At 44.3% G+C, this 24462-nt stretch overlaps 1 protein-coding gene across 1 annotated transcript in view; it reads right to left on the bottom strand.

Annotated features, from left to right (window-relative positions):
- ZFYVE28 (zinc finger FYVE-type containing 28) overlaps positions 1–24462 on the bottom strand; it is a 2243904-nt gene that overhangs the window by 1228916 nt on the left and 990526 nt on the right. The window lies entirely within an intron of this gene.

The raw sequence follows: 24462 nt of genomic DNA, 5'->3' as shown, positions 1-24462 counted from the left end.
TTTCTAGAGGTAATCTGACCAGGGTGGTGGTGGTGTCTAGGTCTGCTCCGATAAATGAGATATGCTGCGATGGTAATAAAGCAGATTTTTCAAAATTTATGGTTATTCCTAACCAAGAACAGAGATTGATCATATGAGCCCTGGACTGAATGAGTTGATGCCTGGTGGTGGCGGACAGGAGCCAGTCATTCAGATACAGAAACACTCAGAATCCTAGATGCCTCAGGTGAACCATAACTACTGCCATACATTTGGTGAACACTCTGGGGGCTGTAGTGAGACCAAAGGGCAGAGCTCGAAATTGGTAATGACTGGCCCCCAGCTGGAAATGCAGGTGATCTCTGGATGGTCTGGCCATTTTGATGTAGTACATATCCTTGAGATCTAAAGAGCACATCCAATCGTCCGTTCCTAGGAATAGGAGTATCGATTGAAGGGTGACCATCCGGAAAATTCTCCTTCTTTATGAATGTATTGAGTTTGCTGAGGTCTAAAATGGGCCTCCAGTCCCCTGTTTTCTTTGGAACTAAAAAGAATCAGGAGTAAGTTCTGGATCCTATCTGGTCCACCAGGACTGGCTGGATGACTTTTTTTCTAGCAGGTTTTGGATTTCTGTGACTGCTTGATTCCTCAGACAGAACATCTGGGATTCTTTTTGTGGGTAACGGAGGTTCTATAAAGGGAATGAGATAACCTCTGGTAACTATGTTTTGTACCCAAGAATCTAATGCAATTCCTAGCCAGGCATCTGGGTACAAAGCCAAGCGACCCCCCCCGACTGCCTCCAGAGTAGGACAGTCAGGCCCCCTCTCAGGAGCGCTGATAGGGCTTGCCAGGAAACTGCCCCCTGTCACCTTGGTTCTGCGGACCCCCTCTGTCGCCAAAGCGGCATCTTCCATTATTGCCCCCCCTCTCTGCCCTGAAGGGGGGTTCACTATGTGTTCTGGAAAGCTCCTTAGGACTTCTGGAACCACATTTTTCCATCTCTTTGCCCTTTGGGGTATGGTCTAGTAGGGGTGGAAAAACAGACTCCTATGGCAGATAGAGTCTTTCCTTCCTGCTCACACCTAGTGAGGGTCTCCTTGACTTTAGGCCCAAACAATGAAGAGCCATCAAACGGGGTATTGACAAAGGAAGACTTGAAGGCTTCCACAAAGGAGCACAAGCGCATCCAGGACCGTCTCCACAGAGCAATCGCTGACCCTGCTGCTCGACTCGATCCCTCGGCTGCATAAGAAATGAGCCGCATGGATGAGTTGATGACGGAATTAAGGGTAGAAAGCTGAGCTGTAACCTTTTCCAAAATAGCCTCATCTGTGTTACCCTTTAGAGTATCTCCGAGTTCTTGAAGGAGAGCTCGTTGAAGGTGAGTAAAATGGGTCAAGTAGTTAAGCGATCTCATGGCAAATGTTGCACAACTAAAAATGCGTTTCCCGTATCTGTCCATCATCCTGGAATCCTTATTAGGAGGATGGACAGTAGAAGTCGTCTCTGACATCTCTTTCTTGGTGGCCACCGCCACCACCATGGCATCAACAGGGACTCCTTTGGTGAGGAACGATTTCTCTTGAGGGGGCAGTGATGAATTTATTGGGCCTCAGAGTGACTGGTTCCATGGTGTCAGGGGACTCCCACACCCTTCGAGCGATCAGATCCATTAGTTTGTCAAAGGGTGAAGTAACCCAGGAGGTGGAGGGCTGCGACTCAAAGGCCTTGAGGAGCACCGACTCATCCTCGGTAGGGCAAATGGACTGCCAGTCACCCCTCTGCTTAAGTATTTCTAAGATGTCCACAAAGGAGACATCCTCCAAGGGGGACCGTGGGGACCCTTCCGATTCCTCTAAGTCAGTGTCTGATGTCAAGGATTCCTGAGGGGAATCCAAATGCCTCATCTTGCAGAGTCTTTTTCTGGGAACTTCAGTGGGGGCGGCTGGTGAAGTCTCAGTAGAGCAGGGTTCACCCAAAGGGGATACCTGAAGCTTTGGGTCTCGTCGCTTAGTAGGTGCTTTAGATGAAGAGGCAGAACTCGACATCTTCAGGGAGGAAGAGGAGAGACCTGTAGTGTGGGTCTGAACAGACAACACCCTCCTCACGGCATCAAAGGCCCCGGACTCTCGGCCCGAGGAGGCCACCGGTTCTGAGGAAGATGGAGGCCTCACAGGTGCCAAGGGCTCCGAACCAGAGGACAGAGCTGAGCTCACCTGCACCGAAGCCCCGAGAGGAAGTGATGGAACCGATGCGTTGGTTCGACTCTCCCCCCCCCTGAACCGATGAGAGAGTGTCGGATCAGAGACTCTTTGGACAGCACCGAAGCTGTCAGGGTGGGTGGAACCGAAGTCACTCGAACATGACTCGGCTCCACGGGTTTCCCAACCATCAGATCTTCCGCCTCTGGCTCCGAAGGCCTGGGTAGGCTCAGAGGAGTAGCAGTCACAGGCAATAGGATGGGAACAGGGCTTGAACCCAGTTGGGATGAAGCCGAGAGCAGTTTAGCCAATGCCGGGTTCTCCAAGAGCCTCTGCACCACACGGTCCACATCAATATCGGACATCCTTGAAGAGCGGGTCGAAGAGGCTACAGACCTAAGTATTGGAGATTTTGAAGTCTCTGATACCGGCTCCAAAACCAAAGGTTGGCTCCGAACCATCGGTTCGGCACATGGTTCCGAAGACCTAGGAACCAGTGACCGCACCTTAACAGAGGTGCTCGGAGCCGAAGACTTAGGCTCCGAGGACACCCGAGATGACTTCGACCCTTTCGAAGACTTGGAGGTCTGGTCGGACTTGTCCAAAGCTTTTTGAAACTCGGGAGTTAAGAGACCTCGATCAATAAATTTCCTACATCTAACAGAACGCTGCCACTAAAAGAGTGGCAGATGGAACAATCCTCCTGCAAATGGAGAGGTCCCAAACAATAAACACAAGAAATGTGGTTATCTGTTATTGACATTTTTTGGCCACAGTCACATCTTTTAAATCCGGACTTTTGCTTTTGGTCAGCCATCATGTCCAAGGGAAAGTACAATTATCAGATCCCTGATAATAATAAGTACAACAGTACAATCCAATAATACTCAAAAAACAATCTTGCCAAAAGTGGGATAGGAGAAAAGAAAGATCCCTGCACAACTATAGCAAAGGATGTAACCAACTGAGGAGAGGGGCAAGGCCCAAGAGCAACTCGCTCTAATAAAACACTCTAAACAGGAGCAAAGCCCTAAAAAAGGAAAGTATAACAGGTAATACTGGTAGAAAAACATACATATATATACATACATATATATATATATATATATATATATATATATATATATACACACACATATAAAAGGTAAACTTAGCAGTAGAAACACTTCTTAATAAACTTTCACTGGCTCGAGCACACTGAAGACTTGCGATCCGTTGCAGTGGCAAACTAGATCTGAGGGTTAGTCAGAGAGCATCATGGGATAGGTGCTGTGCCTCGAGTTACTGAAAGATCTTGAGCTTGGAAAGCGGCCGACTCGGAGCCAATGGATCGGCTCCATACCCACGTGTAAGAACAAACGGTGAGATCGAACAACTTCACTTAAGTGGCTCTGCTGGACAGAGGCACAGGGAACTAATCTAAGGGGGTGGCGAAAGCCAACACATTCTGGCTAGGCTTATAAATGCCTTCGGGCAGATAGCCTATTACCTACCTATGAACCTATAATAAATGTATGAGGTGGTCCATGCAAGACCTATTGTTTAGGAAGCTGTGCAATACAGAAAGGCTTTCATATGACTCTGGACACATGTTGGTCAAAAGTTATGTCATTGTACACACAAGTACCCAAATGCCAAACAATTCAGTCAGTTATCAGAGGGCATTGTCATGATTTTGACACCAGTTATTGCTTGGGACAAACCTTCATGCATGATGGTTAAGTCATTTGGGGATTCGATAACTGCTCCCTAGCTTGCAGTCATCTCAAACTTAGCCGGCCAAAGCCCTTTGGTATTTCCTTTTACTTTTGAGATGTTTATGCCAAACAGAAAAAGTCTCAGCACTGAACCCTGGGGGACTCCATTGGTGACTGGTTTCTTCCCCATTCTGATCTCCTGCATCCAGTGATGCAGTTGGCAATCAAGCTAGTGAAGCAAGTGTTTGCTCCTCCTACATTATTCATCCGTTGTAATACACCTGAGCATCTGAGTAGGAGATTGTGTCAAAAGGCTTGGCCAGGTCAAGCCAATGTGGTGAGCTGTCTAACCTCATCCATTGCTTGGTTAACAAGATTAAAGCTTAAAAATTGCCCATGATTTTCAGCAAGTCACACTTTCCTCCAGGCAGTTTTCAAACATATTTTTAGGGTCATGCATGCATGTATGCATTCTTGGATTCACCTTGGTGATTGCATTAAATTATTTCCCTTGTATAATACAGAACCAGTTGTTATATTGTGTTTTAAATTTATTAACGCTTTGAACAGTCTTCTAGTAAGCAATGAAACAAATTGTATGAACCAATGAGAAAACTACCATATTTCTGAAAGTTTCAACCATTTAAAAGGTCACTCAAACTTCTGTCACTACAATCCACCAATATCAGTAAACAGGCAACATCTCTGCAGACGAAAATTAGAAGTTATGTACCTACCATAACGTTCCATGTTAGTTGTCTTCTCTCGCCTTCTTTCTTGCTGGATGGGTTCGGAGCCGATCCTCGGCTCCGACTCGGCACTAGCTTTAGCTCGAGAACTCCTTTTACCAGCTCGAGGCAACCCTATATCCCATGATGCAAGGCGGAACTACCTCAGATCTCGTTTGGTAGCTAACTAACCCTGCTAAAGACTTATCCTAATATAATTAGGAACCATGGTTCCTAAAAGAAGTCCTCATAACAATGCTCCAGAGGAAGCAATCTAATAGGAACTCTCCAAGATCTGTCCAGGACAGGGGGAAGGAGGGAGGGATTTAAGAAAGAAGGCGAGAAGACAACTAACATGGAACGTTATGGTAGGTACATAACTTCTAAATGTTAAGTTGTCAATCTCGCTTCATTCTTGCTGGATGGGACCGCCCCTAGCACCTGTATCCCGGTGGCTCAATGGAACAGACTCTTGAGAACAGTGGAACCAAAACTGGCCCTATCTCTGGAGGCCAAATCCAACTTGTAATGAGACACAAAGGTATGAGGAGTGGCCCAAGTAGCTGCTGCACAAATAGTGTCAATGGGAAGTCTATCCTGAAAGGCTACAGAAGTGGATAGACTCCTGGTCGAATGTGCTTTTGGCTTAGAAGATAGTTGTTTGCCCCTTAGAGAGTACACATAGGAAATGGTGGAAGTCAACCATCTAGATAAGGTCACTTTAGATACTGGAAGACCCAACCTGTTTCCTGCATAGGAGACAAACAATTGGTCTGATTTTCTAACTTGTTTAGTCCTATGTAAGTAGTACCTGAGCTGACGGTGAACATCCAAAAAATGTAGCTTCTGTTCAGCTCTGTCAGAATAGTTAGGAAAGAAAACTGGTAGATCAATAGATTGGTTAATATTGGCTTGAGATACAACCTTGGGAAGAAAGGAAGGGTTAGTTCTGAGCGAAACCCTATCCTTATGAAACACCAGATAAGGTGAACGAATACAGAGGGCCTGAATGTCAGAAACTCTTCTTGCAGAGGTAACAGCCAGCAAAAATATAGTTTTCCATGTCAACAACTTTAAAGAACACGTAGCAGACGGTTCGAAGGGGTAGAATTAGGGATGCCAGCATTAAGTTCAGATCGCATTGAGGAGGAGGATGTTTTACAGGCGGTTTTAGGAGAAAAACTCCTCTCAAAAAGGCTTTGCATAACTTATGAGACATGATGTTATTGTCCTGCAAGCCAACATGAAATTTGGAAATAGCAGCCATTTGTACTTTGACTGTAGATGATGATGATCCCGAATGAAAAACCTCTGCCAGGAAATCCAAAACAGAATGTATAGGAGCGGTGAAGGGATCAATATTTCTGGCGTTTGCCCAAATAGAAAACGCCGCCACTTGCTAGCATAAACAGTTCTAGTGGACGACTTTAAAGAAGACACTAAAATGTCTCTGACTGAGTCAGAAATCATTGGTAGCCTGGCTAGGGAAGGAAGTGGAGCAACCAAGCAGTGAGGTTGAGAGAATGAATGGCTCGGTGCTGCTGACCCGACTGGTGGATCAAAAGATCCGGAACTGGGTCCAGATGCCAGGGCTGCACCAGAAGGTGATGATGTAGAGACGGAAACCAAATTTGTCGAGGCCAATATGGAGCAATGAGGATCAATTAGGCTCTCAAAGCCGTGGCTTTCTGAATGACTTGTGGAATCAATGGAAAGGGAGGAAAAGCATAAAGAAGTCCCCGAGGCCAATCCTGGGTTAGAGAGTCTCTCAAGGGTTGGCCTGGAAGAGGAAATAGTGTGAAGTAATCTGGGCACTTGCTGTTTTGAGGGGTAGCGAAAAGATCGCAACAAGGGTGCCCCACTTCAGAAAAATCTGATCCACTACAGATTGATTGAGAGACCACTCGTGAGGCATCAGAATAGATCTGCTTAGCCTGTCCGCCAATAGGTTGGACCTGCCGGGGATGTGCGTTGCTATCAGAAACCGCTGAGAAGAGATCGCCCATTGCCAAAGTCTGAGAGCTTCGACATAAGGGATAGGACCTGGTTCCGCCCTGTTTGTTGATGTACCAGACCACGGACATGTTGTCCGTCTGTACTGCAATAGTCCCTGTGGGAAGAAAGTCGCCGAGGGCTTGCAGCGTTAAAAGCACTGCTCTCATCTCCAGGACATTTATGTGCAGGTGGTATTCTATGGGTTGCCACGTCCGTGGACCATCCTGCCCTGATAATGCCCCCACCCGATCAGAGAGGCATCCGTGGTCACTGTGGCAACTGGAAGACGGGGAACAAATGGTCGGCCCTGCTGAAGAAGAGGGGAAGATACCCACCATCGTAGATGAGCCCTGCAAGACTGTGTCACTAAGATCTCGTGTCTCATGGGCAGATCGTGGTATGACCACTGCGTGAACAACATCCACTGCAGGAGACGCATGTGGAAGCGAGCTAGTGGAAGAAGAACAATGGCTGCAGCCATTAGGCCTAGAACCTTCAAGACAAACCTGGCTTTGACCTTGTTGCTTTGTAACAGAAGCTGAACAAATTTCTGGATGTCCAGAATCCTTTGATTTGTTAGTCTGGCTAACATTTTGTGTATCTAACTCTGCCTATAAAGGTGATAGATTGGCAAGGCAGCAGAGAGGATTTTGAAATTCACGAAATTCCTAGACTCTTGCAAAGCTGTAAGGTGTAGTCTCTGGACCGAAGAAGCTGATCCCTGGAGGTGGCGGAGAGGAGCCAGTCGTCCAAATAAGGAAACACTTGGAATCCTCGACGTCTCAGGTGAGCTGTGACCACCGCCATGCATTTGGTGAACACTCTGGGGGCTGAAGTGAGGCCAAAGGGCAGTGCTCTGAATTGGTAATGACTGGCTCCCAGCGGCGGAGAAACCTTCTGGGCGTCTGTGAATCTTTATGTGATAGTACGCATCCTGAAGGTCTATCGAGCACATCCAGTTGTCCTTGCCCAGAAAGGGCAGAATGGATTGCAGCGTGACCATCCGAATCTTGCCTTTTGACAGACTTGTTTAGTCTGCTTAGGTCTAGTATTGGTCTCCAATCTCCGTCCTTTTGGGGACCAAAAGAATCTTGAGTAGAAGCCGGATCCTACTTGGTCTGCCGGCACTGTTTGGATGGCTCTTTTCCCAGGAGTTTTGAAACTTCCTGTTTTGCCAAATCCCTTTGACCGGGTGAGATGTCTGGAAGGGATTGTAGAGGTACGGAAACCTTTGAAGGGGATTTTGTAACCCTCGGATATAATCGACTGTACCCACTTCTCTTGTGATAGGGATTGCCAGGCTACTGGGTACAGCGAAATTCTTCCCCGACTGCCTCCAAGGGTGGACAGTCGGGCAACACCTCAGGGATGCTGAAAGGGCTTCTCAGGAAGAGGCTCCCTGTTGCCCTGGTTCTGAGGACCCCCTGCCTCTAGGGCGGCGTCTATTATTGTTACCCCTCTGCCTCTAGGGGTAAACTGACCACGTGTGTCCGGTGTAGCTCCTTGGGCTTTACGGAACCACATCTTCCCCCTTCTGACCCTTGGGATATGGTCTAGAAGGAGTGGAAAACTGGACTCCAACGGCAGAAAGAGTTTTACCGTCTTGTTCACATCTGGTCAAAGTATCCTTCACCTGAGGTCCGAACAAAGCCGAACCGTCAAAGGGGTGTTGGTGAAGGACGCCTTAAAGGGGTCCGCAAAATTACACAGCCGCATCCAGGCTTGGCGTCTAAGAGCAACACCTGTGCCTGCGGCCCTGCTCGTTCCATCGGCTGCATAAGATATGAGCCGCATGGAGGAGTTAGATATCGAATTCAGGATAGCTAGCTGAGAGGCAATCTTTCCTGAGCCCCAGCAGCTGAAGGATCCTGGACTACTTCCGCCAGTTCCTTGAGAATATCGCGTTGAAGCCTGGTGAAGTGACAAAGGTAATTCAGCAACGCATTGCAAAGGTCGCTGAAGAAAACATCCGCTTTCCATACCTGTCCATGGTCCTAGAATCCTTATTAGGAGGATGGACAGGTACTGAAGGATCCGCCAGTTCCTTCTTAGTGGGGCCCGCCACCACCATAGCATCCACAGAGACACCTTTGGACAGGAACTGTTTGTCCGAAGGGGCCGTGATGAATTTGGATGGTCTCCTGGGGACAGGTTCCACAGAATCTGGAGCCGCCCGCCTTCCGAGCCACTACCTGCATGAGTGGGTCGAAAGGCGGAGACACCCAGGAGGTGGAGGGTCGGGATCCAAAAGCCTCCAGGTATACCGACTCATCCTCGGAGGGGTCAATGGAGGGCCAATTCCCCCTCTGTTTGAGGAGCTCAAGGATGTCTGAAAATGAGACATCCTCAGAGGGGGACCGTGGGGAACCCTCCGACTCATCTAAGTCGGTATCAGATGTAGTAGACTCAGGGGAGTCTGTGTGTTTCCTCTTACACGTCCTCTTCTGAGGGGGTTCACCTGCAGGGTCAGGAGAAACCTCGGAAGAGGAGGAAATTCCCAGTGGGGAAACCTGGGGCGATGGATCCCTGGGCCTGAGAGCAAGAGGCTGGCAAGAGGCTTCTGCAGGCACTGATGAGGGAGGAGCTAGAGGGATAGACCGTTGACCAGGCTCAGAGGCCAGGACACTCCTCATCACCTCAAAGGCTCCTCTCCCGGAGACCTGAACACACCCGCTCCGAAGAAACAGGAATGGTCGGCTCCAAGGAGAGAGAAGGCTCGAGGCAGATGTCGGCCGAGCTTACCAAAGCCGAAGCTCCGAGAGGGAGAGCGGGGTCGGACAAGGGTCCGATGCCACTAGCCCCTCGGAGCCGACAGTGGAAACCCGACGACGGATCCCTCCAAGGAAAGTCTCAAGGAGGAGATCGGAGCCGAGGATGACAGAGCCGAAGGATGTATCGGCTCCGGCATCGAAACAGTCGCTGTCCCAAGAAGCTCCGGCTCCGAACTCTGGTGTGGAGTCGGAGGAGGAATCTCAAGAATTGGGGCTGTAGCCAAGTCTGTTGAGACGGGCTATGGAGCATTTGGGCCAGTGCCTGAGACTTCAACAGCCTGCTTACCACCCTCTCCAAATCATGGTCAGACAGCCTGGAAGATCTCGAAGATCGGCTCCGATGGCTCCGCTCCGACAAAAGAGGAGACCCCGGGGCCGAGTGGATACTTAGTATCGAAGGGGACCGGGATCTCTTGCGGGCCGGAGCCATCGGAGCCGAAGTCCCTTGAACCCCAGATGGAGCAGAGGATCTCTCGGCTCCGATGCTGGATAAAGTGTCGGCTCCAGCCGGAGCCGACAAGGCAACAGTAGTCAGGGTATCGGAGCCGGCCGGCACCGAACCCACTACTCTGGCAGAAGAAGCATCGGCTCCAGCCGGAGCCGATATCGGCTCCGACGGAGCTGGAGCCACCGGAGGAGGCTTGGACACTGTAGCCTGAGCCTTCGGTGGCTTAAGAGGTTTTCCTGCCCCTTGCTTAGGAGGAGAACCTTCAGGTTTCAACAAACCTCGGAGGATCAGTTTGTTCCTCCTTTCCTGCAGGACTCGCTGGCTAAAGGCATGACACAACGCACAGGAGTCCTGCAGGTGCAAAGGCCCCAGGCAATACACACAAGAAGTGTGACCGTCTGTCAGGGACATTTTCTGACAGCACTGGTCACACTTCTTGAAGCCTGAGACCTTGCCTTCCCTAGACATCCTAAAAGGATATACACAAACAGTCCCCACAAACACACAACTTAATCCCTAAACAGACACACAGGAAGGGAATAACTTGGGGAACTAGGCCTGACTAAAACTTTCACTGAAAAAACTATATTAAAAGTTTAAAAAAGGAAGGGAATAGGGTGGGCTGTACTAAATACAGGCTAACCTAACACTGAAGGGAAATTAAACCCCTAACTAACTTTTTTCTTATTTAACAAGAAAAACTTACCTCAGCTGGCAAAGGAGACCTCTTTCGCTAAGCGGCAAACGAGATCTGGGGTAGTTCCGCCTTGCATCATGGGATATAGGGTTGCCTCGAGCTGGTAAAAGGAGTTCTCGAGCTAAAGCTAGTGCCGAGTCGGAGCCGAGGATCGGCTCCGAACCCATCCAGCAAGAATGAAGGCGAGATTGACAACTTAACATTCTAAATTACACATGAAATGGATCTGTAATAAAGAGGTTGCTGCTAGGAAACAACTTTCAGTATCATTGATCTATCTGCAAGACTACACACTGTGGGAGTAGAACCCAGAGCATCAAAAGTAAGGCTACGACCTGTTGTGCTACTAAGAATTACAACAGACTTTGAATAAGCAGCACTAAACTTCTCCTTCCCTGAAGCTATCAGCAAAATTTTGTATTTATTAAACATTTGTTTACCATGGAAAGTCCAAGTTGGAACACAGCCAATTTTCAGCAGAGGCCCAGGGCAAAATGCTCCAGATACATATCTTTGTAACATGGGATGAAATCAGATCACCCAGTAGAAACGCACACAAACAAAGGGACGACTTAGACTCCACACAGAAGGCACCACAGCGAAGAATCAAACCAAAAACCTGTTGCTGTGAGACAACATTACCACTGCACCATCCACGTGACACAAAGACAGCTCTCAATTTCACAGCAGAAGAAATCTGGAAAAAGCCAAAGTTTATTGTGGGGGGCAAAGGCCCAAAACCAGGGACACATTTTAAATATTGCTTGTATAATCTTATAGCGTTGCTAAAATAGTGTTGTGCTACTGTACATTTCCAAAGAAGATCAGAAGACTGAAATTTAAAGGCCTATCATTATTAAATGAATTCCATTCTCACTGATTTGCCAGACAACCAAAAATTTTAATAGGAGTGACTAAACTCGCTGATTAAAAGTGGTGGTGTGGGTAGACAATGCAGGTTCCTGTACCTGAAAATAGAGGGTTTGATGCCAAGTAATTCTAACCACCACTCATAAGTAACAGGGGCATTACACACACAGACACCTCCTCAGCAACAGGAAATCTCTTCTTACCTCAGCTTCCTTCCAGTGCATAAAACACAAACAGATGTTCCTTCCAGCACATTGGGGGAAACAGTCTGGCAGCAGTAAGCAGAACTGATGTAATCAGAAACACAGGTTCCGTCCATTTTTGTGTTTGGAGCTACACTGCAGGTATGGGTCCGCCTATAGGTCCTACAGCTGTAAAAGTAGGGGGTGCTTCCTCCCCCTCAGTCTATGCTTCCAGGGCCTACGATCTCCCCCGAATAACATGTAGGAGCCACAATAGAGGGATAGGGCCTGAAGGCGGTCTTCAATGACATTTTACTTATGCCCTGTATTCTTTTAGTGAGGAACCTCTGTGGACGTTCCAGTTGATGGATATGCCTGGTTAGGTACATACCAAATGGTGATTGTACTCAAAGATAGGTCTGATGAGCATCCCTAAGTTAGTCATATTTTACGCCCCCAGCTGTTTAAGAAAGGTGAACTGTACCACTTCTTAGATGAAAACAATCTGCATCCAAAATGGCAGCAGAATTATAAATTTGAATAAAAACATACCATCAGCTTGAGAACTACTCTACTTACAGGAAGTGTATAGTCAAAATAAATACTAAAGACAAGTGTGCCACATAAAAAAACCTATTGAAAAAATGTGTATGAGAGCTGGCCAAACTATGAGAAATACCAGCTATTAGCTTTCAGTTGCAAACCAAAAGAACGTACTGCCTACTCAGCTTTTTCAGTTGCAGAAAATAAATACTTATTACCCTATTCAGTCGTACACACCCCTTCCAACAGCTGGGCTACCTGAACATGGTCATGTGGTATGCCTCACCCAGGCCCCAATTTTAGCTGACTGCAACAAATAGCTCAACCAGCATAACATGCATGAGTAGTAGCTTGAATTATGTACTCACCACTATGGTCTTTCTTGTTGATGCTTCTCCAGGCTACCTCTTTGCATACCATACTACTTGGTAACTAAATACAGAATATTGGCTAACTCCTGATATTATCCTTGAATACAAGCTGACATCTGCATCACTCACTGTTGGATGTATACTTAAGTTTTCATTTAAACATTAAATTAGTCTTGCTGTCAAAGGTTCAATTAAGTTATATCTAACAATGATGCCAGCAGCATTCTGACTAATACAATAATGAAACAGATACAAACACACACATACAAACTGTCCATACTCTGAATCTGAGGCACATTACCAGACTTTCCACAAGGCTATATATCCCAGAATGAGAGCAATCAAGTGCACGTTACGTGGTCCACGCCCTCCCCCACACACACACACCAGCCAGTGCATCGTCCAAAGCATTCAATTTCATTTGCCAAATCAATAATTTTTCAGTAAACGAAAGCGCTTACCTTATTTTTGGACTCAGTGTGGTTTCTTGCTCTATTTTTCAATAGTTTTTAGTTTTTGTTTTCTGAATTGGTTTGACAAAATAGTAAAAATATAAAACATGTGAGCGCTTTCACAGAGTCCTCTCTGCTTCCTCAGACATACTACAGTAACTGCTGCTCTTGTTTAAATAATGATACATCTAGGTCATATCCAATCAGTTAACAGCATCTTGATTGAATAAATAAAAGTTAAAGGCATACACTATACAAACACTATATAAACAATCAATCATATAAATAGTGAACTAAAATATATGTAAAAAAACTGTAAAAACATGCTCTATAAAATTAGATAGTGGTAAAACTGCAAAATATATGTACAAATATTAGAAGATGTGACCAAACACAATGTTTCAAAGCCCTGTTCCTAAGAAAAGGTTTCAGTGAAACCTTACTATTTAGTCCAGGTGGTCTGTCAGCCTGAAGCCTAATTATCCATTCTTGTTCTGAGGCTTTGGTCTTGTTGTTCATGTTCCCACCTCTTTTATTATCTTGTATGATATGTAACACTAGAAACTTGAAGGTGTGAGTGGCTCCCTCCTTTATAACATGCATCGCTAATGCACTTGTCTCTTTTTTTATTTTTAATGTCCCTTACATGTTCTAGGACTCTTCTTTGAGTAGCCGATTAGTTTTGCCTACATAGTATTTATTTATTTATTTGCAGTTGGTTTACCAGGATAGTCCATTGGGCCAAAAGAACCCGTTTTCAATGGAGTCCTGGGGAGAAAAGCTCCAATACAGACGAAAACAGGTACATACAAAAAACTACAATAATACTTATACAGAGTAAAAGATAAAACAATTAACACATTTAGGCTCAAAAATTCAAGAAGCATTCAAAACAATACAATCTGATGTGGATTAAATGTCAGGAGAATAAGTTAAAAGAGTAATGTTTTATGCATTCAAAGAAGTTGTTCAGAAGAAAACATAGACTTACATTGCAGGGTAGGTATTCTGAGGGAACATAAGCTTAGATAGGAAGAGTTATGTATCATATATGTGAAGGAGAATGGGATAACATAGAATTATGAGGGGAGGGAGCAAGAACAATCCCATTGGGATCTTAGATATGTATGAAGAGATTTTTTGAACATGTACTGGTTAGTGGTGGTACGAATGGATGGTGGAAGTGAGTTCCAGAGACGGGCAAGATTAAAAGATAATAGGTGTTTACCTGGGGGATGAGATGGTTTATGTACTCTTCTACTAGGTTTTGATTGTTAGACCTTAAGACTCTGTTTGGTAGGTGCATTTTGATGGCGGAAGACAGGGAGGGACAAAGAGAGGGGCTAAGGATGAGCTTGTGAGCGAAAGTCAGCTGTATATATATGAGATGATTAGGTAATTCGAGCCAGTTTAGTTTTTGGAGAGAGGAACAGTGGTGAGTAGCGGACCTATGGCTGTTGGCGAATTTGGCAATTTTGTTATAGCAGGAGGAAAGCTGGTTTTTTAGAGAAGTCTGAAGATTAGTCAATAATGGAGCCCCATAGAGAAGGGACGGGATGAGAAAAGAGGAAGTGAGTGTGATTTTGGAGGAGCTTGTAAGGTATTGGTTCTGACGGTAGAGCATACCTAGTTTTTGATGGGTTTTTTTAATATTTAGTTGTAGATGGGAGTTGTAACTAAGCCGATTGTCAATCTGTACACCAAGTAGCTTAGTTTCAGACACTAGTTCAAGGGGTGAGTTATTTAGGCTGGTAATTGAGAAAGAGTTCATGTTGAAGGAAGTGGATTTGGAGGGGGTGAATACCATAAGTTTTGTTTTGGAGGCATTGAGTGCTAAGTGATTTGTTTTCATCCAATGTTCAGTAATTGAAAAAGCTTCCTGAGTAAGTTTTTGGAGCAGAGAGGGGGAGGTGGCAGAGCAGATGATGGTTGAATCATCTGCATATTGGATGATGTTTGCAAATGGGATAGATTTGTGATAATCACTGATAAATATATTAAAGAGGAGGGGACCAAGAATAGATCCTTGAGGAACTCCAGTGAGGGTACTAAGGAATGGGGAAGTGGCCTTTTTCCATATTACAGCTTGGTATCTATTTGATAGATAGCTGGAGAACCAGTTTATGGTAGAGGGAGAGAGGTTAAGTTTTGACAGTTTAGTTAAGAGCAAGTTGTGTGAAATGGTGTCGAAGGCTTTGGAGATGTCAAGTAGTAAGGTGGAGACAATGTGGCCGGAATCACGTGCTGTGTTAACAGTCTCAAGAAAGGACAACAGAGCTGTCATAGTGCTATGATTTGGCCTGAATCCGTGTTGTGTAGGGGTTAGCAGGTTGTTATCTAAGAGATGTGGCAGAAGTTGAAGGTGTATACACTTTTCTAGAAGTTTAGAAATGGGGGACAGAATAGCAATAGGACGAAAGTTACTGATGTTGCAATTGTTGCCTCCTTTATGTAGGGGGATGATGAATGCTTGCTTCCACAGTTGGGGTACAATGCATTCGTGGATGGAACGATTGATTAAAATGCTAATAGGATAAGCAATTGCATCTGCTGCTATACGTAGGAAGTAAGAGGGAATGTTGTCAGGGGCATTAGTACATGGCTTCAGTTTCTGAAGGAGTTTCTTTATAGTGGTAGTGGGTATAGGTTTTAGTGAGAATGGAGAAGGATGGAGAGAGGGAGAATTAGAGGGGGGTACAGGTGATGGGGCAGTTTGAATAGTGGTTAAGGTGGAAGATAGGCAGAGTGAAGTAGAATTGGGGATAGGGCTGTTTGCAGGAGAGGGAAGGGGTGTCTTAGAAGGTGAGGTGGAGCCTGTAAAAGAGGAGGTGAGTTTGTTAATGGAGTCGATAAAAAAGGAGTTGAACTGTGTAGCTAAATCCAAGTCTGGGATATTTGGGTCTGGGGTTGGGGTGTGTGGTTTGCTAGGGTTAAGAAGGGTGGAGATCCCCTTCCAGAATCTCTGGGGGTTAGTTTTATTATTGTTTTGGAGTGTGAAGAAGTATTTTTGTTTATCAGAGATAATTAGCTTTTTAACTTTATTTCGAAGGGTTTTATATGCAATACGTTGTTCTGGGGTCTTATTTCTCAGATAGTAGGCTGGGCATTTTGTACAGAAACCAAAGTATACAACATTCTTACTATAACAGTCTGTATAAAAGCATGTATCAATGCTGAACTTTCTAGTCGGGTGTGTATACTGCCCCCCCCTCCAAATATGAAGGGGCAGGCTGTACACCTTCTACATGGAAAGCTACCTAGCCTATCAGACCTTGCATAGTGGTCTTCATCTAACTTCTTATAGCACAGCTGTCTTTTTAATGACATGTTGTTTTTGAAGGTAAACGATGGTGTAGCCCCTATAACACCTTCTAGTTCATCCACATTTAACAATATGCCCCAATTATTTTTAATTATATCACAGACTGTACTGATATTACTTGCAAATGTTAATGGAAAATGTAATACATCATTCTCTGGATTCCTGGTTACTGTGGTACTGGTGACATAGTTACTTTGGTTATCCTGGTTGGTTCTCATCCTATCGTAACAGGGCTTGTACCTCTCTCTTCTTTCATTCCAAGCCACTTTAATTTGTTTGTGTATATCTCTGGCTTTATATCCCCTTTCAATAAATTCATGTTTTAACAGGGTAAGTGCCTGGGACAAACTATCATCATCATTATATAGTCTCATGCATCTAACTATCTGTCCTTTGATCATATTGGTTTTAGTGTAGTTAGAATGCATACTACTACTATGTAGAACATTATTCTTTCTAATGTGTTTCCTGTACATGGAGGTATGAACATAATTGAGTGTATCTCTTGTAACTTTTACATCTAGAAACTCTATTTCTCTATTTGAGTATTTGTATGTGAAATTCAAAAAGGGGGTAATGGTATTAATGAAATCTAGAAACTGCTGCAAATCATCTTCGTTATCATGCCACAAAAGAAAAATATCATCAACAAAACGTGTGTACCATATAATAGACTTAGCAAAAACGTTACCTGTCAAAATATTCTCAGTTTCCCATTGTACAAGTGCTAGGTTGGCATAGCTATTGGCACAAGTAGTGCCCATAGCCACTTCTACCTTCTGTATATGAAACTTGTCACCAAACACAAAGATATTATTTTCTAGGATGATCTCAAGTAAGGTACAAATAAGTCAAATTTTGGTATTTTCTATCCCTTTTCTATTAAGTAGTTCCCTTGCATTATCTATGCCCCAAGAATGCACTCTATAAGCACTTACATGAGTGCATGGATCATGCTATACCAAACAGAACCAAGATGCTATCCTCCAAAAAAAGGAAGCCAATCTGGTGGTCCCCTGCCATAAACATACTGCACAACAGAAGGATGAAACTGTTGCAAAAGAGAGTAAAATCCCATGAGTGGAGGATATCCCTGGTCAGCCTCAGTAAGAAGCTGAGATCCCTTATAAGATCCTCCAAAGCTAGTTACGAAAACAAAATCGCCACTAATTCTAAGGACAACCACAAAGCATTCTATAGCTATGTCAAGAATCTCTATGGCAGCACCCAGATCTGCTCGGAGTTACAGCACAACGGCATGAAAATTACAGAACCAACTGATATTGCCAACATCCTGGCAGATAGGTTTAGTGCTAACTTTATCCCCCCACCCCTTAAAGGTCCATATCTATAACAGATGAATGCAGAGTCCCTGTAATCACAACTACTCAGGTAAAAGCTGTACTCTCTAAAGCCAAAAACACAGCATCCATGGGACCGGACAACATCCCAGGCTGCGTTTTACACGAACTTCAGAACGAACTGGCTCCCCACTTAAGCACCATGTTCAATAATAGCCTCTCATCAGGCTTTCTGCCCAATGAATGGCGCACAGCAGCAGTTATCCCACTCAACAAAGGGGGAGCCACCACTGATCCTGGGAACTATCGACCTATTAGCCTGACGAGCCTCGTCTACAAGGCCATGGAACCTATCATCATGGATCTCATAAACAAAGACATTGGTAACCTCCAAACTCTGGATCCCACCCAGTTCGGGTTTGTGAAAGGCAGATCATGCCTCCTGAACCTGATCGACTTCTTTGAGGCAGTCACCAAAGCCACAGATGAGGGTAAGGTGATTCACACAGCCTATCTTGACCTCGCCAAGGCTTTCAACACCATCCCCCATCCTGGAATTACAGTTAAACTCAATAAACTAAGTATAAATCCCTACATCACAAGATGGGTTGCCAAATGGCTCACTGACAGAACCCACACTGTAAAAGTTGCAGACTCCAAATCTGACCTCAAAGCAGTGACAAGTGGAGTACCACAGGGTTCCGTCCTGGGACCTCTCGTGTTTGGTATCTACTTCTCTGAGGTACAGACTAACACAGAAGGCCTCTGGCTAATGAAGTTCACAGATGACTGCAAACTAGGAGCCATAGTCAAGTCCCCAAATGATGTGAACATCCTACAGAAGGGCCTCACTGAGACAGATACCTGGTGTCAGAGCAATGGCCTCAAGCTCAATACCAAAAAGTGCAGTGTCATCCCCTTTGGTAAAAACTCTGTACCTATAAACTACCACATAGGCAGCAATCTACTTAACACCGAATGTGTGATAAGAGACCTTGGGACCCAGGTGGACAGTAGTCTCTTCTTTGATAGTCACATCGCCACAGTAGTCAGGAAGTCCTTCTACGTGGCACACCTCATCATAAAAGGGTTCTCATCCAGGAAAAAAAGAGGTCATTGTACCCCTCTACTCGACACTCAGACCCATTATAGAGTACAACACCCCTTTTGGAATGTACCTCACAAGACATCTGCAGCAGCTGTAAAGGCCACAGAAGTACCTCACAAAGAGGATTACTGGCCTCAAACAAATGCCCTACACTGACCGCCTCAAAAAACTCCAGCTTTACTCCATAGCATACCGCCTACTCCGAGCTGATCTTTGCCTAACATATAAAGCTATGTCAAACCCAGAGCTTTTGGACATGCTACACCTAAAGAAATCCCAATCCCTCCGAGCTACACGCTCTAGGGACCTAAACCTTGTCACCACAATAAACAGGACATGTGCTGGAGGGATGGATTCCTGTCCCAGAGACTTCCCATACTCTAGAATAGGGTACCCATCTATGTCAAGCAAAGTTCTTCATTAGCACTCTTCAAGAAAAATCTTGAGTGGATGGGAAATAGGAAATACACCCCGGGGATCACTTCTGTGTCTCTGCTCGACAGTGGCACAGGAAAATAACTTTCTCGGGTGGCGTAAGCCAGGGAACCTTGTTGGCTAGGCTTACGTAGGCCCTTGGGCAGATAGCCTAGTACCTACCTGTGAACCTATGAATGGTTCACCATACTTTCTCATATCCCATGTATGCTACTAGGCAGGCAGATTCAAGCACAAAACACGTCCCCTTTTGGCTCAAACTTGCTCCTGCTTAGTTAGCTTAGAACAGCATGTTTTTTCTTGACTGCAACAGCAATCTGGTCAGCAAGAAATGCTCTATGCAAACTCAAATGACAAACGACATCTGCATTCTTCATAATTAACACAATTTACTGCAGAAAACCATTTTAAGATTGCAGTGTAAGTACTGTAGTGGCAATGGTTAACCTCATCATTTGCCATCAAACAACATACTACCTCCTGCAAGATAATGAATTCTAACAAAATGCTACCTCAGGAGGGACTTTCCACGTTTGTTATCCAAAATGTTGTCTTTCTTGTTTCCTGAAATGATGAAATACAAAATTAACTTTATGTATATTCTGCAAGTATTGTAAACAATTCTAGCTTTACTGGTTAATAACTTCTGCCATGTTTTTCTGTACATAGGATTCTGTAACTAGCGTAAGGATCTGCAACAAGCATATGTGTTTGCTTCAAAACCCTTTCAAAAACATTTGATTTTTGCATTTGTTTTTATGTATTATATGTTTCTTGATTACTCATGTTGTTTGCTTTTATTTCAGATCATGCCTGTAAACTGTAAAGGGTCTTTGGACCAGCCCATATAACCCAGTTATATACCCCCCCCCACACACTATTTATTTTTTATATATAACATATGGATCTATAGTTAGGCAGCATAGAATGGTGGTCTGTAGGATGATGTTGGTGATCAAGAAGAGGAGGACAAGTGTGAGAGCAGTGCTAAGGATCAAATGGTGAAAGTTGAAAAAGGGCGATTGTGAGGTGGAGTTCAGGGAATAGTTAAAACCGGCACGGGGGGGCAGTGAAGACTTACCAAATAGCTGGGTAACTACAGCAGAGATGGTAAGGGAGACAGCTAGAAAGGTGCTTGGTGTGACATCTGGACAGAGGGAGGAGGACAAGGAGACCTAGTGGTGGAATGAGGAAGTACAGGACAGTATAAAGAGGAAGAGGCTGGCGAAGAAGAAGTGGGATTTCAGAAAGATGAAGAACGTAGACAGGAGTATAAGGAGATGAGGAGCATGGCAGAGAGAGAGGTGGCAAAGGCTAAGGATAAAGCATATGGAGAGTTGTATGAAAGGTTGGACACTAAAGAGGGAGAAAAGGACCTGTACCAATTGGCTAGGCAGAGGGACCAAGCAGGGAAAGATGTGCAACAGGTAACGGTGATAAAGGATAGTGACGGAAACGTACTCACAATTGAGGAGAGTGTGTTGAGCAGATGGAAAGAATACTTTGAGGGGCTGATGAATGAAGAGAATGAGAGAGAAGGTTGGATGATGTGGGGATAGTGAATCAGGAAGTGAAACAGATTAGCAAGGAGGAAGCAAGGACAGCTATGAATAGGATAAAGAATGGAAAGGCTGTGGGTCCAGATGACATAGCAGTGGAAGCATGGAGGTGCTTAGAAGAAATGGCAGTGGAGTTTTTAACCAGATTGTTTAAATAAATCTTGGAAAGTCAGAGGATGCCTGAGGAGTGGGGAAAAAGTGTTTTGGTACCTATTTCTAAGAATAAGGGTGATGTGCAGAGCTGTAGTAACTACAGACGGATACAACTGATCAGTCACAGCTTGAAGTTATGGGAAAGAGTAGTGGAAGCTAGGTTAAGAAGTGAGGTGATGATTAGTGATCAGCAGTATGGTTTCATGCCAGGAAAGAGCACTACAGATGCGATGTTTGTTCTGAGAGTGCTGATGGAGAAATATAGAGAAGATCAAAAGGAGTTGCATTGTGTCTTTATGGACTTGGAGAAAGCACATTACAGGGTGCCTAGAGAGGAGTTGTGGTATTGTATGAGGAAGACGGGAGTGGCAGAGAAGTATGTGAGTGTTGTACAGGATATGTACATGGGTAGTGTGACAGTGGTGAGGTCTGCAGTAGGAGTGACAAATGCGTTTAAGGTGGAGGTGTGACTACATCAAGGATCAGCTCTGAGCCCTTTCTTATTTGCAATGGTGATGGACAGGTTGACAGACGATATCAGACAGGAGGCCCCATGGACTATGATGTTTGCAGATGACATTGTGAGCTCTAGTGAGAGTAGGGACCAGGTTGAGGAGACCCTGGAGAGGTGGAGATATTCTCTAGAGAGGAGGGGAATGAAGGTCAGCAGGACTACAACAGAATATATGTGTGTGAATGAGAGGAAGGATAGAGGAATGGTGAGGATGCAGGGAGTAAAGATGGCAAAGGTGGATGAGTTTAAGTACTTGGGATCAACAGTTCAGAGTAATGGTGAGTGTGGAAGAGAGGTGAATTGAGTACAGGCAGGGTGGAGAAGGGTGTCAGGAGTGATTTGTGACAGAAGGGTACCAGTAAGAGTGAAAGGGAAGGTCTACAAGAGGGTAGTGAGACCAGCTATGTTGTATGGGTTGGAGACAGTGCATTAACAAAAAGTCAGGAGTCAGGACTGGAACTGGCACAATTAAAGATGTTAAGATTTGCACTGGGTGTGACAAGGCTGGACAGGATTAGGAATCAGTATATTAAGAGGGTCGGGCTCAGGTTGGATGGTTTGGAGACAAAGTCAGAGAGATGAGATTGTGTTGGTTTGGACATCTGCTGAGGAGGGATGCTGGGTATATTGAGAAAAGGATGCTAAGGATGGAGTTGCCAAGTAAGAGGAAAAGAGGAAGGCCTAAGATAAGCTTTATGGATGTGGTGAGACAGGACATGCAGGTGGGCTGGTGTGGCACAGCAAGATGCAGAGGACAGGAAGAAATGGAAACAGATGATCCGCTGTGGTGAACCCTAACGGGAACAGCCGAAAGAGAAGAAGAAGAAGAAGAATGTATGGATCTATAGTATAATGATCTCAAATACACAAATGGGTGAATGCCAGAATCTCAATCCCAGAGAACTGAATCCCAAAATATCAAAGATGGAAAACAAAGCAAAACCATGTTTTATGCAGACCTCCCACACCCCCCTGCTAACTATATATAGTTAATAAATGAAACAAACCCTGGAAACAGCTCCAAATCCGACAACACACCACAAAAAAAAATCAAGTGGAAAATGGAGTGCCTTTTTTCTGATGAAGTCTTCCAGTAAGATGAATGTGTTCAATTCTGTAGAATAAAAAAATTAAGAAATACTGCTGTTTTTGCTGGTGCTGTTTTTATTTATTTATTTTATTTTATTTTTTTTTTTGGCGTGTTCTCGGATTTGGAGTTGTTTACCAGGGTTTGTTTGGTTTATTAGTGGGTGGTTACCTTAGTTCCAGCTTTATTTTCAACTACATATAGCTACTCAAAGACTACACTACAGCAGGGAAAGAGCAAAATCCCACTCTACAGTCTACTGCGATCTCCCACAACCAGCTACTAGCATATTTTGGAAGTAGCGAGATTTTGATCAAAAATGCTGGCAGCACATTGTTTTGACTCAGCAACTCTCGGACATCTCCTGAATTTTGGAGCAACTCAAATGTAAGGCTCTTTCAGATCCAAAGACACCAAGAAAAAGTGGTCTGGAAGACGGGATAGAGCAGTCTGCAGACAGAGCATTTTGAATTTCAGTAAGACATTTCTAACACTGGTCTCCACACTAACTCCATTTTGTAAACCAAAAAGATTCTGGTGTAAAATCCTTTTCCTTCTGGTGCAAGAACTGGTTTTATAACCACTGCTTGCAGCATCTGAAGGAGTATCAGAGACAAAAAATGTGTCTGGGTGGGTGGGTGCAGGGGGAATTCCCCTAAAAGGAGGAGGATTTTCTTTCCACTGCCAAGAGTATCCTTCCCGAATTATACTCGGTACCAATTTGTTCTCAGCCCTTGTCCTTTTATGATATTTTTTAAAATATGCTTTGGATGCATACTATGCCTATGAAGATAGTTATTTCTCTAACATCCTTTCCTATATATATATATGTGTGTAAAAACTGCCCCCCAGATCCTGACTAATCCTAACACTCAGGAAGTCTGTTGTGTCATAAGACTTATTCATGGTGAATTTCAAGAAGTTAGTGCTACTATTAATATTGTAAATGAACTGTTGTATAGTTGCAGAGCCCCCTCCCATAAAAGGATCATAAAAATATCATAAAAGGACGGGCTGAGAACCCCTAGGTTGACTACAAATGAAAGTAGCCTAGATGGGGAGTTAACAAGTCTGATGAAGTTAATGATGGGCTGTCTATGGTTCCAAGGCTTCTGGAGTCTACAGAAAAGCCTTATTTTTCAGAACAGAGGGAAATGGCACCATCTGGTCAGGAACAAGCTGCCCCTAGGTCAATGAGAATACCCATTACCTATTCAAGTAATGTGAATCTCATGAAAGACATTTATAGGAGGAACTGGGCAGTATAATGCTCTGAAGATGGAATTAAGAGATTGTGGGAGATAACCCCCACCTTTGCCTATAAAAACAAAAAATCTTTAAAAAGGTTATTATGTCACCCAGGGATTCACTAGATAACTCCTATAATAGGAATAGAGGTACTTTTCCCTGTTCCAACTGTAATTTTTGTCAGTACATCGATAACAGTTGTACATTTGTTTACCCTGATACAGGGAAGACAATAGAGTTTAGAGTATCTGCTGAATGTAATACCAGCAATTTTGTTTATCTGGCACACTGTACAGTATGTTCTTCATATTATATAGGCAAAACCAACCACATGTTAAAGCAAAGGATGACAGAACATATTTATGATATACAGACGGGGCAGATAATAATGCTTTGGCTAAACATGTGGCCAAGTACACATACATTTAGATTTATGGTTATAGAAACAGTTAGAAATAATGAAAGGAGAGGGGATGTTGCCAATAGGACAGAAGTAGCTGAACTAGAATGGATAATCAGGATGAGAGCTACAATGGGAAGGGGCTCAAAGATAAGGCTTCCATAAAGCCAGTTTTACAGGCAAGGAACTTGTTAATGGTTTTAATTGACTGTTAATTACACAGGAGTTTTTATTGGCTAGGATATATTTTAAATACTAAAGTAAAGAGATGTGTTGTCTGATGAAGCGGCAAAATTTATCTGGATACTGGCTGTGGTTTGGTTCTACTATATTTTTCAGTACATTGGCTTTTATTGTTTGGTGGAACCATTTCCTTGCATCACATTCTGTTTCTT

Source organism: Protopterus annectens, chromosome 2.part1, assembly GCF_019279795.1.
Source record: "Protopterus annectens isolate FY-2018-M chromosome 2.part1, PAN1.0, whole genome shotgun sequence".
NCBI lineage: Eukaryota > Metazoa > Chordata > Ceratodontiformes > Protopteridae > Protopterus > Protopterus annectens.
This window is presented reverse-complemented; position numbering and strand designations above follow the sequence as displayed.